This window comes from Microtus ochrogaster, unplaced genomic scaffold (genome assembly GCF_000317375.1).
Source record: "Microtus ochrogaster isolate Prairie Vole_2 unplaced genomic scaffold, MicOch1.0 UNK41, whole genome shotgun sequence".
Lineage (NCBI taxonomy): Eukaryota > Metazoa > Chordata > Mammalia > Rodentia > Cricetidae > Microtus > Microtus ochrogaster.
In genome coordinates this window covers 100,661-106,623 of record NW_004949139.1, presented here as the reverse complement: position 1 = coordinate 106,623, position 5,963 = coordinate 100,661, and the positions used below count along the sequence as shown (strand labels likewise).

General features: G+C 38.3%; 1 protein-coding gene and 1 pseudogene across 1 annotated transcript in view; one reads left to right on the top strand and one right to left on the bottom strand.

Moving 5' to 3' along the window:
- LOC101985499 (phosphatidylinositol 3,4,5-trisphosphate 3-phosphatase TPTE2-like) overlaps window positions 1–5,963 on the top strand; it is a gene marked incomplete at its 3' end in the record, with an annotated part of 99,014 nt that overhangs the window by 77,861 nt on the left and 15,190 nt on the right. The gene's annotated exons all lie outside the window — the stretch shown is intronic.
- LOC101983966 lies at window positions 5–428 on the bottom strand (annotated as a pseudogene).

Sequence of the window (5,963 nt, the reverse complement as noted above, 5' to 3'; positions counted from 1 at the left end):
TTTGAAGGCTGTTCTCCAACTTTATTTGAGATTCAGTAGGTTAGTTCTCATCCACATTGACTGTCTGTAGATTTTTGAATGTGGTAACAGGCACGTAAGTTACCAATGTGTAGAGTTTGTTTGGTGAGTCCTCATCCTCATTACGTTTTCTGGACAAACGTACCCGGATACGATATGGAACATTCTTTATTCCTTTGGCCCAGACGGCTTTATTGAGCCTGGTATCAATCTGCACATCTGGAGTCCCCATCTCCTTCATGGCAAATTTCCGGATTCTTTGAGTGCCCTAGGAGCACGCTTCTTGAAGCCCACGCCATGGATGCGCTTGTGAATGGTGATGGTATATTCTCGGGTCACCACCTCGTTGATGGCAGAACGGCCCTTCTTCTTCTCGCCACCCTTCTTTGCGGGAGCCATTCTGCCGGGCCCAAGCTCCCAGACAGTTCTTTTAATAAGAAATATGGCCAACAGGTATATGAAATATTGGCAGCATACTAGTTATCAAAGAGTTGCCAGTAAAAGATATAATTAAATAGTACCAATTTCATTAGGAATGGCAATTACAAATAAAAAAACAATGATACCAACAAAGATGTAAAAGAAGACTGGTGAATTATTGGCAAGAATCTAAACTTTTACAATCATTTTAAAACCCTATGAAAGTGCCTAAGAAATGCAAAATAGAATTACAATGAGTTCAGGTAATATCAGCAGTAGGTATTTCAACTAAAAATGAATTCAGTGTATCAAGAGTTTGTCTGCCCTGCTGTGTTTACTGCAACATTGTTCGTAAACAGCTGAGGAAATGGTTGTTTCCATGGACAAAAGAGTGAGTGATGAAAATAATACAATTGGATACTAGCTAGCCATAAAAAGAGTGAAATACTGTCTTTCCAATTATACAAATAGAACTGGGAATATCGTTTTAAATGAGTAAGGCAGGTACCAATAGACAAATGTTGCTCTCACAGGAGTTGATAGCATCATGGTGTTTGCCAGAGACTGAGGAGAGAAAGCAGGAAGGATCACAAAAGAAAGGCTGGCCAATGGATGAGCAGGAGTAGATGCTCTGTGAATGTCTGTGCTGAAGAAATGATAACGTGAGGTAGATGTTAGGCCTAACTTAAATATTTCACTATGGATCAAACTAATCATATTCCATTAATATGTCTAACTTTTATGTTTTAATTCATCAGTAAAAGTTAAATTTAGCTAGTTAAAAGTGTCCTTGGGGTCTGGTGAGTTAAAGAAACAGTATTTTCCAGACACGACAGTGAAGATACGTGTATGAACTCAGAGACTGTGACAGCATACACAGATCTCCACAGACTCAAGCCAGACAAAACCAATGCAAAGGAAGGGATGTGGGCATAAATTCCCAACCCTGGCCAAGATTCTGGGAAAAGGAATTATCAGTTTACTTCAAGTGACAGTCACTCTCTCAGGCTTGCCCTGTGCTCTGAGTAGTTGGCCAACACAAACCAGAATTCATGTGTTCTAGTAGCTTTTCTCTTTTGTCTTTGATTTTTTTAAACATAGGAACTGGAAACTGACTGGTCTTCCAGAGGTCCTGAGTTCAATTCCCAGCAACCACATCATGGCTCACAGTCATCTGTAACCGACTCTGATGCCCTGTTCTGGCATGTGGTTAAACATGCAGTCAGAACACTGTATACATAACAAATAAATAAATCTTTATAAAAAATGGAAACGTAGAACATGAAGTTGGGTAGGTAGGGAAGGGGGAGGATCTAGATGGAGTTGGAGGGCGGAAAAGTATACAATAAAATATATACTGTATGAATTTATGAAAAATAAAATGTCATTAGGTCACTCATGAGTATATCCATATTTATACCTTCTTGTATATTTATTAAAGTATACATTAACTTGAATTGATCTTATATTATGTATACCTTATCAAGGAATTAAGCCTTACTTAACTCCTTTTTGTCAGTATCCTAACATACTAGATATAATCTTCATTTTGAATCATGTCATCATTATTTCCTCAATTCCACATAAGTGGAATTATATTGTACATTTTGACTGGATTTTTATTTTCAGAATAAATTATTCATATTCACCCAATATTGTTATGTATAACAGTAATTCTTTTAAAAGAAAATAGCATCAGCATTTATCACTGTATAGAAAATACTGTCAATTACATAAAGAAAGCATACACTTATATACCACATGACAAAGTCAGTGAATACACTATACAAAATTCATACTGTAAGAATTTCAAAATTATAAATATAAACAAGTACAGCTGAAGAATGACATACAAATTGGCCATTCAGCCAGGCGATGGTGGCACACGCCTTTAATCCCAGCACTAGGAAGGCAGAGGCAGGTGGATCTCTGTGAGTTCGAGACCAGCCTGGTCTACAGAGCTAGTGCCAGGACAGGCTCCAAAGCCACAGAGAAACCCTGTCTCGAAATCCCCCCCCCCAAAAAAAACAAATTGGCCATTCAGATAATTTTCTCACAAACTCATAGAGTCATTTTTGTTGAGATCTCATTATTGACTACTTACCAAAAGATATAAAAAATTGTCAAAATTTACCAAAAAATAACATTCAAACAACTGATAAAATACAATTCCTGTCAATAGAAATAGGAAAATATTTTTAAAGGTTTTCTGAGAAGACATTTGGTTAAATGTACCAGAATGAGATGTTCTCCTTTTAGTCACAGATCAGCTCTTGTCTGTGAGGTTTTTATTGTTTCTAGAGAAAATTATAGCCATGTGAGCATGTTTATTCTTGTTCTTGTTTAGCTCATGCTTAGGCATTCATGTTGGTGAGACTGTATGTGTATAGCTTCCAACATTCCTAGGAGACACAATCTCCTAGCAAACTTCTTCAGTGATTCCTGAACCTTAGGTACAGAAGTTGTATTGTTGATATGTCGGTTGGGACTATGCACCACCATTGAGCATTTTGATTAATTGTGTTTTTCTGTAATAATCTCCACATGCTGTTCAAAGTGATGTTTCCTTGAAAAGAGGTGAGGGCTACACTTATCTCTGGGTATAAGGACAAGCGTTGGTAATGTAGTTAGGGATTCAGTTGGTTTAGTAAAGTGGCAGCTGTATGTTCTCCTCCAAGACCCACAGCTTCACTAACCCTGACTAGTTGGCTAGGTTTCCTTCTTTTGAGAGGGTCTCACGTCTAATTGGAGAGCTGTTATCAAGGTGTGGGTGCCACTAGTGCACTGTGAAGGTTGTCATGCCATGTTGGCCATAGGTGAGTAGGTGACTGTCTGCTTTTCTCCTTTGGAAGCTGGTGCAGCACATTCTGGTCACCATGAAAGCTAGTCATCAGGGATGAGCCTTTTAGGTCACTATATCATATGAATTTCAATATGTGAATTTGAAAATAATTAAGTTTAGACTAATAAATATGTTTCATGTTCATCTACAAGCAACAAATATAAAAATATCGGTGATGCTTGTTCAGTCATATTTAATTCACCTATAAAAATTGCCATAATTAAGATTTATGGGTAACACATTGTAGCACAAATAATAAAAACTCAGAGACAGATATTGGGGTTCAAACTGGAGATCAGAAAAACAAAACAGCCAAGCCACTAGAGAGCTCTCACCTCAATGAATCTTCAGACTGCAAGAGAGTGCGTTCCTGTCTCATCCCACCTGAATTCCTCGTTGGTGCTGAGACTAGAGGTATACAGCCACTGTCTGGCCTGTGTGGCTGACTAGTGTGGCTGCTTTGCACTGACCTTCAGACAAGCTTTATTTATTAAAACACAAATAATAAGCCCATATAATAAGCATATTTTTTGGTAGATATTGTTTTTCAATAGATTAAGCTGGTAAATTGTAATTAATTATAGTTTGCTTAAATTGAGCAGATTGACTTTCTTTCAATAAATTTGGTCTCAATTTAACCATATTTAATATTAACTGGATTTTTGCTAAAACAAAAACCCAGACCTTCATTTAAATTCAAAGCAAAAACATTGCTTAAGTGAGCTCTAAACTAGTGTTTTCTATCCGTTTTGAGTTGATACCTCCTTGGGGTGTTGGTTAGTAGTCATTGACTTCTTTACTATTTTAATAAACCTTCTAAAGACCATCTATTTCTACAAATAATAAACCTTCTAAAGACCATCTGTTTCTACAAATAATAAACCTTCTGAAGACCATCTATTTCTACAAAATGCACAAACATAAGCTGCCAAAAAAGCCTATCTACTGTTTGAATGACTATGTGTTGGGGGAGGCTGCGTGTTCATTTCTCAGCCACCCAGACTTCCATAATAATCACACAGAAACTATATTATTTAAATCACTGCTTGGTCAACCATGTAAGCATGTTGCTAGCTTGCTCTTCTATTGTAAACTAACCCATCTCCATTAATCTGTGCATCACCACGAAGTCGTGGCCTACTGACAAGGTTTTGGTGGGCTCCAGCAGAGGTGTCTGTTCCCAGTGGTGGCTACATGGCTTCTCCTCAACTCTACCTACTCTCTCTATATGTATCTTTTCCAGCCTGGATACATTCTGTGAAGCCATTGGCTGAAAGCAGCTTCTTTATTCATTAACCAATGGTATACAGAGGGGAATCCTACATCAACTATGTACTCCATCCAGAAAGCAAACTCACATCTAAGCTGCTATTTGAGCAGCTGATGGACTTGGTCACATGCTCCATAGCAACTGTGCATCTTGTACAGGATGTCATTTTAACTCAAGGGTAACTAATAAAAAATGATATCTGTAGATGGTAGCCTTGTGGTCGCCTTAATCCTTAAAAAGAAAGGGATGCTCAGGATGTGTTGGCCTATTGGGGGGGGGGGTACCTGAAGTTATTCAGGCAGGGATGTGAGCCTCTCAATGAGAGAAGAATGAAAACTGGGTGCAGATTGACTTTGTCAACCTGGATCAGACTGGGGGAAGTCTATCTCAGGTGGTTCATTATCAGCATATTTAAAACACAGTACAATTTGGGAAAGGTTTCCATGCACCAGTCAATCCAATTTCAGGCACACAATAAAGCTTAAGGTGCAATTGCACAGAGACTCCTTTACAAAGTGTCTGTGACCATGAGGGTAGCTTATATAGTTAAAAGGCCTAGGATGTAGTGTAGCCTCTGACCAACAGCAGAGAGGTCAGCAGGCCATAGAGTACATGTGGCGTCTACCCTAAGGATGGGTATGGTCTAGGGAGGGAACAGTCTGGAATAATCATTCTGGGGAATCTGGACGAGGTCAGGCACACAATGGCTCAGCCACTGAGAAAGGCCACATGTACTTTACCTAAAGTCCTAAAATCTTCTCAGCTACTTTCTTCTGATACACGTGTACCATTTATTAAGATAAATTGAGCCATCAAGGGGAATAGCATCATAAGACACCATATATTGCCAGGCATTTTTTGATTGATGACAATTAAAGTCAACATTTTTCCCTACTGCTTCACATAGTTAGAAATATTTCTATATTTTCATGTTACCTTCTACATTTCACCCAGAAGTCCTTTTACCATTAAATAAATTGACTGCTCACTTCTTTTTGTTGCTGAAGAGTGATCCCTTGCATAGACACTATAGTTTGTTAATGCATCAATCTATTGAAAACCTTTATGGATACCTCTTTTGTTTAGAGTGATTATAAATGAAACTGTAAATATTTGAATGCCGAGTGTATATAGGCATATGTTGTTCAGTTTAGTCAGGTAAACAGCAAGAACTTGATTGCTGGATTGTATGACTTTCCAAGAAACAATCAATAATGGATACATCAATATTTCCTTTTTCTTTCTTTCGGTGGAATGGAAGGAAATGCACACACACACAAACACACATACGCACATGCACACACACACAAACACACGCACACACAAACACACATACGCACACACACAAACACACACACATATGCACACGCACACCCACACACAAACATTCACGCACACGCACACACACACACA